The sequence below is a fragment of the Camellia sinensis genome, chromosome 9 (genome assembly GCF_055761805.1).
Source record: "Camellia sinensis isolate YWXY chromosome 9, ASM5576180v1, whole genome shotgun sequence".
In the NCBI taxonomy this organism is placed as follows: Eukaryota; Viridiplantae; Streptophyta; class Magnoliopsida; order Ericales; family Theaceae; genus Camellia; species Camellia sinensis.
Window position 1 is genome coordinate 8475998 of NC_138969.1, and position 13418 is coordinate 8489415.

Sequence of the window (13418 nt, forward strand, 5' to 3'; positions counted from 1 at the left end):
AAGTTCATCATTGTGCTTCTTAATAATTTGTTGTACTAGAAGTTAATTTTATTGGGGTACTATTAATTTTAATTTGTAGAAACCTAATTCACCCCCCTCTTAGGTTGCTTTTGGGTAACAATTGGTATCAGAACCTAGACTCTTGTTTTAGATTTAACCATCTAGAAGTTTCGATCTATGGCAACCTTAGTTGAAGGACAAGCCACAAATAGGCCACCATTGTTTGACGGAAACAACTATAGTCATTGGAATGATAAGATGATCTTATACCTACAAGCCACTGATTATGCCATGTGGATTATTGTCACCAAAGGTCCAAAAATTCCTACTAAATTTGTAGACAATATTAGTGTACCTAAAACAAAAGATAAATGTGATGAGAGGGATCACAAATTATTTCAAGTTAATGCTAAAGCCAAACTCACCATTGTTTGTGGATTAGACTCTAAGGAGTATAATAGAATTTCAAGTTGTGATTCGACAAAAGAAATTTGGGACAAACTAGAGGTAACGTATGAAGGAACAAATCAAGTGAAGGAATCTCATATTGATATGCTTGTTCATATAGTTATGAATTGTTTAAAATGAACTCTGATGAATTTATTTCAAGTATGTTTACTAGATTTACTGAAATTGTAAACTCTTTAAAATCTCTTGGCAAAATTTATACTAATAGTGAGTTGCTAAGAAAAATTCTTAGGTGTTTACCAAATAATTGGGAAGCAAATGTCACCGCCATTATAAAAGCCAAAGATCTCTCCTCACTTGGATTGGATGAGCTTATGGGTTCCCTTATGACTCATGAGATCACCATGAAAGGACATGAGGATGTTGAAAATAAAAAGAAAAGTGGAATTGCATTCAAAGCCTCATCAAATGAAGTAACCAACTTATGTCTCATGGCTTTTGAAGATGAAGACTCTACTCAAGATGAGGTAACTACTCTTTATAAAGAACTTGAAAGTGCATTCTATGAACTATCAAATGAATTTAGAAAAATTTGTGCCAAAAATAATGTGTTGAAGAAATCTGTTGCATCTTTATCTATTAATGTAAAAGAATTAAAGAAAGAAAAATTATTTTGAAAAATAATTTTGATGCTATCTCTAATGAGCAAACTACTTTAAAAAACAATGTTGATAATTTAACAAAAACAATTGAAAATTTTGTAAAAGGTAGAGATAATCTCAACATGCTTCTTGGAAATCAAAGATGTGTTTTTGATAAAGCGGGTCTTGGACATGACCCTATTAAGAAACAAAAAAATCTCAATACAATTTTTGAAAAGGCACTTCTCATGACACACCCTCATATTACTTGTCATTATTGTAGAAAGAAATGCCATTATATATCTTATTGTCCATTCAAAAAGAATATGAACATGGGAATTAAAAAGATTTGGATTATTAAGGGATCTAACAAAACTAATCAAGAAGGACCCAAGAAACTATGGGTACTAAAAACCAACACTTGATTGTCATCTTGTAGGTTTGCCTTAAGTCCAAAGCTAAAGAAGGGAAGTTGTACCTTGATAGTGGATGTTGCAGACACATGACCGGAGATAAATCCTTCTTTACTACACTGTCATCCAAAGATGGAGGCCTTGTTATTTTTTGAGACAATAAGAAAGGAAAAATTATTGGTATTGGTAGCATCGGTATTTCTCCTAACCTTTCTATTGAAAATGTTTTACTTATTGATGGACTTAAGCATAACCTACTTAGTATTAGTCAATTATGTGACAAAGGTAATCGAGTTATTTTTGATAAATCGCATTGCACAATTGAAAGCACAAATGATCATAAAACTTTATTCGTTAGTAATCGCCATGATAATATTTATGTTTTTCATCTTAATTATCTCTATGCTAGTGATGTTAAATGTTTATATGTTAATAATGAAAATAGTTGGTTATGGCATAGAAGACTTGGTCATGCTTATATGGATTTAATTGCTAAACTTTTGAGAAAGGATTTGGTCATTGAACTTCCAAAAATTAAATTTGAAAAAGATCATCTTTGTAGTGCTTGTCAACAAGGAAAACAAACTAAAACACCGTTTAAATCAAAATCTCATATTTCCACAACTAGACCTTTACAACTATTGCATATGGATTTATTTGGTCCCTCAAGGACATCTAGTCTAGGTGGTAAACATTATTGTCTTGTTATAGTTGATGATTATTCAAGATTTACATGGGTTATGTTTTTAGCACACAAAGATAAAATATTTTCTTCTTTCACAAAACTCTGTCGTAGAATTCAAAATAAAAAAGGTTGTCTTATTACTAATATTCGAACCAACCATGGTAAAGAACTTGAAAATGAGAAATTTGAATTATTTTTAGATGAGCATGATGGGGGAGCTAAATTATTTCCTTGGGCTTCAAATCAAACAATGCAAGGAAGGAATTTTTATCAACCAAGCTAAGTATACAAAAAAACTACTCAAAAAGTTTGGTATGTATGACTCAAAAATAGCTGGAACACCTATGAGCACATCCATTAAGCTAGATAAGAATGAAAAAGATAAGTCCATTGATCAAACAAAATATCGAGGTATGATTGGCTCACTTCTTTATTTAATTGCAAGTAGACCCAATATTATGTTTAGTGTTTGTATGTGTGCTAGATATCAATCAAATCCTAAGGAATCACATCTTAGTACTGTTAAAAGAATTTTTAGATATCTTGTTGACACTTAAAATTTGGGACTGTTTTATCCTAGAGGTGTTGCATTTGATTTAATTAGTTACTCGGATGCTGACTTTGCCGGTTGCAAACTTGATAGAAAAAGCACCAGTGGCACTTGTCATTTTCTTGGTAACTCATTAGTATCTTGGTTTAGCAAAAAGCAAAATTTTGTTGCTTTATCAACGATCGAAGCTGAATATATAGCTTCCAGAAGTTGTTGTGCTCAAATACTTTAAATAAAACAACAATTTGAGGATTTTGATTTGCATTATGATCATTGTGTAAGTGATTTTCTGACTACACTGCCCGCCTAGTAATCAGCTGGAGAGCACCGGCAGAATAGATGGCTTCAGCAAACCTGTAACAGAAAGAAAAGGCTCCGGCGGTGGCTCTTCCACCCGGGGGCCCTTCGACGATCAAGTCAGTATATCTCTCAAAGATAATCAAGTGCTAAACTCACTACTCAAAGTATAAAACTGCGTACCTTCGACCCACGGGGTGCCTCATTTTTATAGTTTACTCAATCCTAGTCCCACTAGAAGCTTGACTTCTATGGACTCCAATTCTGTACTTACTTTGGATTTCTCAAGAGATAAAGATAAACTCCCTAAGAGGTTTATCCTTATCTTAGCAAAGTCTTCTCTTTACTCTAGGACTCTTACCCCTTATCCATTATCCGCTTATCTCGAATTCCGATATCTTCGGAGATAACCTCGGCCTCGCTGAGATAACCTCGGCGTCACAACCAGGACACGTGGCACTTCGGCTGACACGTCGGCGTCACCTTGCGACGTGTTGGTATTCAGAAAATACACCCCCACAACTGCCCCCTAGGTTCTATTACCTCGGCATTCTGAGGTGATGGAACCTATATCTGTATTTTCTTCCAGTAAATCGGCTTAAGATTTGACAGCCGAGATCATTCATTTCTGGCCGACATGCTTTCCCTAAAAAATCAAAGATTTTTAAGGAACTTTTTACGCGCATGAGCTGTCATGCACTTCAATTCAACCATTTTAGACACGCGTTTCTTTCTTACTGGCTCGTGCCTGTGACGCGCCCATAAGTCATCTCTTCTTCACATGCGCCGCCTGACGTATGCGCTCTTTTAGGCGTATTGATTGCTTTTGCCACCGTTTTCATTTTTTGACAAAATCTTTCCCCCTTTCTTTCGTCTCTTCACTTTTGCATCTAAGTTCTCTTGCTTTTTTCTCTCTCTAAAACTCTTTCTTTCAAATCTGCCATTGCTCCAGCTTCCAAAGCTCTGCATCCTTCTCCGTTCACCCCTTCCAACGAGATTTCCACCGGTCTTCTGCTCTTGCAGCCGTCGTAGGACGTCGGCAAATCCCTTTCCAGCCTCCATTTTTCTGGTAAGCATCTGTTTCTTTCTATTCCAGTTCTTGATCTTTCTTGAAATTTCTTGTTTACTACTGCTTTACTTAAGTAATCAATTTGTAGATCATACATCTGAATGCGTTGATTTTGTTTTTTGCTTATGCCCTGAATACATGTACTGTTCTTAGTGTTTCTTGCACGTCTTGCTACTGTTTCCTGGCCTTCAACCCTTTGTATTCTTCATGTTCTTGATAGTCCATCTCTGTTCTTGACTCTGAAACTTCGTATTTGTTTTCTGTTTTTTTGTATCTTTTCCAGATTTGTACCTTTGATCTTCATCTTCATAGCTTTAGGTTTGGGATTTGTTTGTAGAACCCATAACTTAGGAAAAAACTAAAACCTGCACCTACTTTCACTGTTTGCCGAGGTCCAATCAATAAGAAACATCTTTCTGAATTTCAACCCTTCTAATAGAAGCCGATATCATGGGTATGTGGAGACATAGGGTAGATACCCCGACCAAACTTGAGTACTTTAGGCAAGAGTTCTCCATCCCTGCCGATGTCCACCTGAGACTGGCTGGGGATGACGACTCCATCATACCTACAGAAAACACCATGCCCCTTCCCATTGTAACTTTTACTGGGTGCGGACTCCGGCTCCCACTCAACATCCTTTTTCGCGAGATTCTTCATTATTATAAGTTGAACCCCATGCAACTGGAAATCAACTCTTATCGAGTGATTTTTGGTATTATCGCCTTAGCTAAACAGGAAAACGTTAGGATCACCTTAGCCGACATACAGTATTGTTACACCATGTGTGCCCTTAACTTAAAAGAAAAAGGCTTCATTTATTATCTTAAGCCGAGGTCTACAGAATTCAAAATCGTAGCCGACCTCCCAGACTCCAACAAGGGGGCTGGAGATGATATGTTATTGCTTCGAGAAATTGGGAGTTTGGCGCAGACGAGGACGCCCATCTCTACCCTTTTCCCCGATCAGTTAAAGAGGGCAAGGGTAAGAGCCCAGTGCCAATACTTAGTTGTTTCTGTTCAAGTCTTCAATATTTTATCTGTTTCTAATGTCTGTTTCTTCTTGCAGATGTTCGCAAGCCAGCAAAAAACTTCCGCCAATCTTACGTTCCCAGTAAGGACCTGAAAAAACTCCTGGACTTGCCAGTTCACAAAAGAAAAGCACCTCTTCTTCTCAACTTTATTCCTACATACAAATCGATTTTGCCCGACGTCCCCAAAAGAAAGAAGAAAAGCCTTTCTCCTCCTACTGCCACAACTCAAACCGCCTCTACATCACAAACAGATCAAGAGTCAACATCTGACCCAACCAATCAACCATCTACTTCGGCCCCATACTTGGTCCCAATACAAGAACAAAAACGTCGGCGAAGACTTGTCAAAACTGCTGAGATGGGTCGCCCAAAGCCCGTTGCTCAAGACCTCCTTGCCGATCTCCCTGTTGACGTCGATGCTCAGCCGACGCAAACCATGCCCCCACCAAAGCCGAAACGAACCAAGAAAGCCCAGCCAAAGGCTAAAGCCACTGAAGTTGAGGCTGAGGATACCCTGACAATTTCACAATTGGCAGGGAGTGAGAAGACAGCTTCCATTCCCAAAAAAAGGTCTGCTGAGACACAACCATCAGAGTCCACACAATCAAAGAAGCCGAGGTCATCGTCTGCGACGACCTCGGAGTCCAGAATACCAAAAGTCCCCTGGACGCCTGAAATTACTTTAGAAGATAAGCCTGTTCTTGCCAGCGATAGTGCCGATGACATTAATGTCGGCGTAGCACTCAGTACCGCCCTACTTCTCCCAGGTGATCTTGAGCGGAATGCCAAAATGAGTGAGTACGAGAACTATGCCTTTTTGCTCCAACGTTCTGTCCAAGTAAGTGTCTTTACATGGAAACTTGTCTTCTCTTTTACTTTGTAAAATTTTATAATAATTTTTTCCCTGTGCTCTTTCAGGCCATTCAACATGCCCACTCTCTCTCTATGCAAGCTTTTGAAAACAGGGCAAAGTTGGCCGACATGAAGAGGGAGGTTTCTGCCCTTAAAAAGGAGAACAAAACTCTTCAATCAAAAATGAAAAAACTGGAAGACCAGGCTGAGGCTGCCACCAAAGCCCAAACCCTAGCCGAAGAAAAGGCCGAATCTGCTGAGGCCATCAAGAAGGTTGTCGAGGCCGAGAAGAGAGAAGCCGAGGACAAAAAGGCCCAAGCCAAAAAGGAACTTCAGGAGGCCTTGGCCACTAAAGACGCTGAAATCAAAGCGGCCGACGAAAAAGTCTATGCCCAAGGAATGGCCGATGTTACAGAGGAATACAAATTACAAGTTAGGCAGGCATACAACGGGGGCTTTTCCCTTGGTTGGATGTCCCTGGCCAAAAAGCTCAATATTCCTGAAGATTCACCTCTGCACAAGGCCGAAGCTATTCCTCTCCCATTCCCTCCTCCTCCTCCACCTCCAAGTCAAGCTGAAGAAGAATCTGAATCTGAGTCTGAAGACGAAGAGGAAGGTGAGGATGAGGCTTTAGTAAGGAAATCCAAGGAGGCTGTTAGGCCTAAGTCTCCTTCTCTGAATGAGCAAGTCTTGGACCTGACTCAAGATGATGATGGTGATGCAGTTGCCAAGGAAACTACTCCTGAACAGGCCTCATCTGATGTTCCTCCAGCCGAAAAAAGTCTTGATGAGACCCTTGCGCAGATTGACGCCGAAATCGAGGTGGAAAAGACTGCCGAAGTAGCTCTCCAAGAATCAGCCGAGGTAGTTCTCCAAGAATCGACCGAGGTCCAGTCTCAAATTGCGCCTGAAGTAGAAGAATCATAACTTTGATGTCCCTCTTTTCTTGTCTTTTGTACTTTTTTGTTTCCTGGACAGTAGAAGCTTCTCTGTACGGCCGATGTGCCTTCTGTTTGTGTTGGATATTTTAACATAACTATCTTTCTTTGAATGACTGCATTCTTTTTTGCCTTTTCTTTGACTGCCTCTATTTGATTCTATAATTAGAATTTTTTGTATGCCTTTCATACTTTGCCTCCTTTGTGCAATCTTCTTGGAGTTACATACCTCGAGTATAATAGCTACCAAACTTTTACTTCGGCAAGATACTGACCTGCAAACTTTTCATAAATTCTAACAAGTGTGAAATATATACTACTCAATGTTAACTTTGTAAACTTTTTCTCAAGTTTCAACAAGTGTTTAAACGGTGATCTCGGTCTAGCCTACTTGTAAATTGCTACAAATTTCAACAAGGATTAACATATACTGTAACAGGGATCAACAAGGATTAACATAACAAGTGTTAAACAATAATCTATTTGTAAATTGCTACGAATTTCAACAAGTGTTTAAACAACATACTTAGCTTTTTCCTCAACCTGTAAATTGCTGCAAATTTCAACAGATGATCATATGTCGGCTTAACGTTATCTTGTAAATTGCTACAAATTTCAACAAGTGTTAAGCATCTTCTTTGGTTTAACCAACCTGTAAATTGCTACAAGTGTTTAGCAATAGCCTCGGCTTTACTTCAACTCGTAAATTGCTACGAATTTAAACAAGCGAAGAGAAACAGTAATCTTGGCTTAACTTCAACTTGTAAATTGCTACAAATTTCAACAAGTGAAGATAAGGAATAATCTCAGCTTAACTTCAACTTGTAAATTGCTACAAATTTCAACAAGTGAAGATAAGGAACCATCTCAGCTTAACTTCAACTTGTAAATTGCTTCAAATTTCAACAAGTGAAGATAAGGAACCATCTCGGCTTAACTTCAACTTGTAAATTGCTACAAATTTCAACAAGTGAAGATAAGGAACCATTTTGGCTTAGCTTCAACTTGTAAATTGTTACAAATTTCAACAAGTGAATTAAATGTCTCTGTCTTCTCTCTGCCCCCAATGTGAACCTGAGTTCTACTTGGGTTCTCATTATTCATGTCTCCAAAAACACCAATATGTAACTTTATCAATCATATGTGTTTAAAGAAAAGGGAAAAGATTTTATTGATGACCTCGGCCAAAAATAATGCACATCTAATAATAGAAGAATTTCAAATTACAAGTGTTCCAAGGTCTTGGCAGTGCTTTGCCCTCGTTATCTTCAAGCCGATAAGCTCCATTGCCTAATACCGAAGTAATTCTGTAGGGTCCTTCCCAGTTTGGGCCAAGCTTGCCCTCTCTGGGATCCTTCTTGTTACCGACGACTTTTCTCAGGACTAGGTCGCCGACTTGAAAATCTCTTGGATTGACCTTCTTGTTGTAAGCTCTGGCAAGCTGTTGCTGGTATACTGCAAGCTGAATTGCAGCTTTCTCTCTTCGTTCTTCCAAAAGATCCAGATCTCGGGCTAAGAGTATGTCATTTGTCCCGTTCTCAACTCCCTGGGTTCGGATCCTTGGGATGCCGACTTCCAGTGGAATGACTGCTTCTGTGCCATAAGCCATGGCAAAGGGGGATTCCCCTGTTGATCTTCTCGGCGTAGTCCAATATGCCTAAAGCACGTTGGGCAATTCGTCTACCCACTTTCCTTTTGCTGCCTGCAGTCTCTTCTTTATTCCATCTAAAATTACTTTGTTGGATGCTTCTGCTTGCTCATTACTTTGGGGAAAACTTGGTGTTGAAAAGTAATTCTTGATCTTGAATTTCGCACAAAAGTTCTTGATGAGTTTGCTGTCAAACTGTGTTCCGTTGTCGACAACTATTGCTCTTGGAATCCCAAATCTGGTGATGATGTTTCTCCATATAAAGTTCTTGACGTCCACATCTCGGATTTTGGCAAGAGGTTCTGCCTCTATCCACTTTGTAAAGTAATCTGTTGCTACCAGTAAGTATTTTCTCTGCCTAGTTGCCTGGGGAAGTTACCCAACAAGATCCATGCTCCATTGGGCAAACGGCCAAGGGCTGGATACTGGGTTTAGGTCAGCAGATGGCTGATGTATCAAAGGTGCAAACCTTTGGCATTGTTCACACTTCTTCACGTAAGCTTCAACATCCTTTTGCATGTAGGGCCACCAATACCCCTGGGTAATGGCCCTGTGGGCTAATGATCTGCCCCCAGCATGGCTTCCACAAATTCCTTCATGAATTTCATATAGGAAATCTTTAACTTGCAAAGGGTGTACGCACCTTAAAAGGGGTCCAGTGAAGGACCTTCTGTAGAGGTGTCCATCTGCTGTCAGACTGAATCTTGCCGATTTTAATCTGACTTTGTGTGCCTCCTTACGATCTTCTGGCAGCTTTCCTTCTTTCAAGAATGCAACAACTGCATCCATCCAGCTTGGCCCCATGTCCACACACATTGTTTCCTGCTCTGTGCTCTGTGGTTCTATGCTCGGGCCCGATATATAGTCGATCATAATTGTCCTTGTTTTTCTAGTCTGCATTGAACTTGCCAGGTTAGCCAACGCGTCGGCGTGGGTGTTGTCATCTGGGCTAACTTGGAGTAGTCGATAGTCCTGAAATAGGGCTGCCAATCTGATGACCTCTTTTGCATATGCCGACATCCTTTCGTCTCTGACTGCACATTCTCCTGTTGACTGGTTAACAATAAGCTGTGAATCACAAAGAACGATTACCTCATCTGCTTCTACTGCTGCTGCCAGTTTTAGCTCTGCAATTAATGCTTCGTATTCCGCTTCATTGTTTAAGGCCTTGAACCCCAAACGGATGGACTGTTCTATTATTTCTCAATCTGGGGATATCAGCAGTACTCCTGCCCCCGCTCCTTGTCGGTTCGAACTTCCATCGACAAACAGTCTGAATGAGTCGCCGATGTAGATGCTGCAGGGTCTGAGTTTTTCCTTCCTTTGCTCTTTTGCCTTAGGCTGGGATTCTCCTTACTTGCTGGGACAATGCTCATCCTGGCTCAACGAAGCCCGATGTTCGATGGTTTCAGGCATGAATTCTGCCATGAAGTCGGCCAAAACTTGGCCCTTTATTGCTGTTTTGGGCCTGAACTCCAGGTCATACTGGCCCAAGGCAACTGCCCATCTTGCGAATCTTCCTGTTAAGTCTCCTTGTTGCAACAGGGACTTCAGTGGGTGCTCTGTGAGCACCACAATCTTGTGCGCCTGAAAGTAATGGTTCAATTTTTTTGAGGCCATTACTAAGGCCAGCATTAATTTCTTTAGTGGTAGACACCTTGTTTCTGCGTCGGCCAAGGTTTTACTTACATAATAAATAGCCTTTTGTTCTCCTTGTTCTTCTCGGATTAGCACTGCACTTACTGTGTGTTCTAACACAGCTAAGTACAAAAACAGCTCTTCCCCAAGTTCAGGTATCGAGAGGACCGGAGCCATGGTCAGATATTTCTTTAGATTGACAAAAGCGGCCTCACATTCCTCAGTCCATAGGAAGTCCGTGGTCTTCTTCACCAGGTTGAAGAAGGGTTTACATTTGTCTGAGCTTCGGCTTATGAACCTGTTTAGTGCTGCGGCCCTTCCAGTAAGCATTTGTACCTGTTTTGCCGATGTTGAGCTCTGTAGGTCTAGGATGGCCTTGATCTGATCCGGGCTGGCCTCTATGCCCTTCCTTGTTACCAAGTACCCCAGAAATTTACCAGACCCAAATCCAAACGCGCACTTTGATGCGTTGAGTCGGAGTTGATATGTTTTGAGGATCTTGAATACCTCTTTTAGGTCGACAAGATGACTCTTAGGCTCTTTGGTCTTCACGACCATGTCATCGATGTAGACTTCTACTGTTTGGCCAATCAGGTGTTCGAACATTTTGGTTACCAGCCTTTGGTAAGTTGCTCCTGCGTTTTTCAACCGAAAAGGCATTACCTTGTAACAATACAATCCTTTCGGGGTGATAAACGCTGTCTTCTCTTCGTCTAGAGGGTACATGGCTATCTGGTGGTATCCTCTGTAAGCGTCCAGGAAGCTCATCCTTCCATGTCCAGATGTGGCGTCTACCAACTGGTCAATCTTAGGTAGAGGAAAGCAGTCTTTGGGACAAGCTTTGTTCAGGCTTGTAAAATCTACGCAGACCCGCCATTTACCGTTCTTCTTCTTTACCACTACTGTGTTGGATAGCCATGTCGGGTAATGAACTTCTCAGATGGCCTTGGCCTCCAGAAGTCTGTCCACTTCTTCTTCTACTGCTTCGACGTGCATCAACGTCGGTCTTCTGGCTCGTTGAATCACAGGTTTTGCCGACCTATCGACATTCAGTCTATGGCAAGTGACCTCGGGGTCAATGCCAGGCATTTCGTAAAATGTCCAGGCGAACACCTCAATGTTGGCTCTTAAAAAAGTCTCCAACTCTTTTTCCTCTTCTTCGGCTAAGCCCGAGCCGAGAAGAAAGAAGCGTTCTTCGTCTCCATCCTGGACAAGGATTTTCTTTAGCGTCTCTTCGCTCTTCTCGGCTGGTTCTTTGCCGACGTCTTCTAGTACTTCCACGTCCTCATCTTCAATTTCTGCCTCTTTTAGCTCTCGGACGCTGCAAGTAGACTTCATTGCTGTCATGGAGCAACTTTTTGTCTGCAGTTGATCTCCTCTGACTTCTTCAATCCCATGCTCTGTTGGGAACCGCAATAGTTGATGCAATGTTGAGGGAACTGCCCCCATTGCATGCAACCATGGTCTTCCCAAGATGATGTTATATGGTGAAGGTGTGTCAATCACCATGAATTTTGTCCTGATCTTCTTAGTGTCAGCTTGTACTTCCAAGCTTGTTGCGCCCAGTGGCCACGTTAGCGTTCCATTGAAGCCGACCATCGGGCCATTCGATTGCTCCATATCGTCTGGGTGAAGGCCTAACTCCTTGTAAAATCTAACATACATGATGTCACAAGAGCTGCCTTGATCTATTAGGATGCGTTTCACTTGGCACTCCCCAACCTGGAGGGATACTACCAAGGCATCATTATGCGGATACTGAACCATCTCTAGGTCAGCTTCAGTGAAGACTATCATCGGTCCTCGGCACTCTTCAGGCCGAGGTCTTTTATATCCGACCTGGTTCACATGCTACAGGTGTTTTACTCTTTGGGTTTCTCCCCGAATGTCGCTTTCGTTCACTTTTAAGTGAATTACATTAACCACCCTAGGTCCCCCTCCCTGTGGCTGCTGTGCTGGGGGAGGCGGGGCCACTGGTGCTTGAGGCAATCTTGCCTGCTCTTCTCTTGTCCTAGCTTCGTCGACGAGGTCCTTCAGATGGCCTTGCCTTACTAAGTCCTCTAAGTATGCTTTTAGGGCTCTGCAGCCCTGAGTTGGGTGCCCTTCTTCATTGTGGTAAGCACAACACCTACCAACGTTCCTTCCCATGTATTCCCCTGGGGCCTTTGCTGGTGCTCTGAAATAAGGTTGATTTCGGATTTGATCCAGGACTTTGTGTACTGGGATTCGGAACACAGTCGTCACTGCCTGTTTACCCCTCAGTTCTATCTTCGATTTGTTAAATTCGTTGTCACCTCGTCTTCGCTTCGGCTCGCTGTTCCCTTTTTCCTGCTTTACCTCCTTATTCCCCGACGTGTCCTCTTCGGCTCAGGCATATTTCTCAATTCTCGCCATGAGCTCTTCCATGTTTTTTGGCAAAGTTTTTGCCAAAGACTTCCGTAGTGGACAATTGTCTTTCAGGCTGTTCTTGAATGACACAACCACTACTTCTTGATTACATTCTGGTATTCGATTGAACACCTCATAGTACTTTTTCGCATAGGCCCTAAGGCCTTCGTCTTTGTTGATCTTCAGAGCCATCAATGCGTCCACCCTCAATGGCTGCAGTTTGTTCGTCACAAACCTGGCCACAAACATCTCGGCCAAGCCTTCCCAAGTCTTTACGCTTCCCTTCGGTAGTTTATGGAACCAATCTGATGTAATTTTCCCAAAGGACGAGGGGAACACTTTGTAGAGCAACGGCTCGTTCCCACTATATAATGCCATCGAATTTAGGTATAGCCCGACGTGGAAGTTGGGATCTGACTTACCATCATATATTTGGAACCTCGGCATACTGAATCGCTTTGGTGCTTGAAATTTGTCCAGTTCCACCGAGAATGGTGTCCTCGGCTTAACCGGGGAAGTTACCTCGGCTTCAGCATTCTGTTGCTTCCTCTTGAGGTAATCTCTCAAGTCTTCTTTACTCTTTCCTCGAACTCGGCTATCTCTGGACTTCAATCTCTTCGGCACACTACTTTCGGCCTCGTGGTGGGCTCGTTTTGATCTCTCTCCATGTGTTGTGTCAAAGCAAAGCGCCTACCCTTGAACATGTCGATGTTCTTTGGGTTCTGGGTCCTTCGTGTGATACGTTCTTCAGGACTCCTCTCGTCTCAGCTCCTCTCGTCCGCCTTCCCTGGAAGGTCGGTGAGAGTGTCTTCCGCTCCTGGTGTGCTGAGGGACTTCGGGGATTGTTCTTCTTCCTCC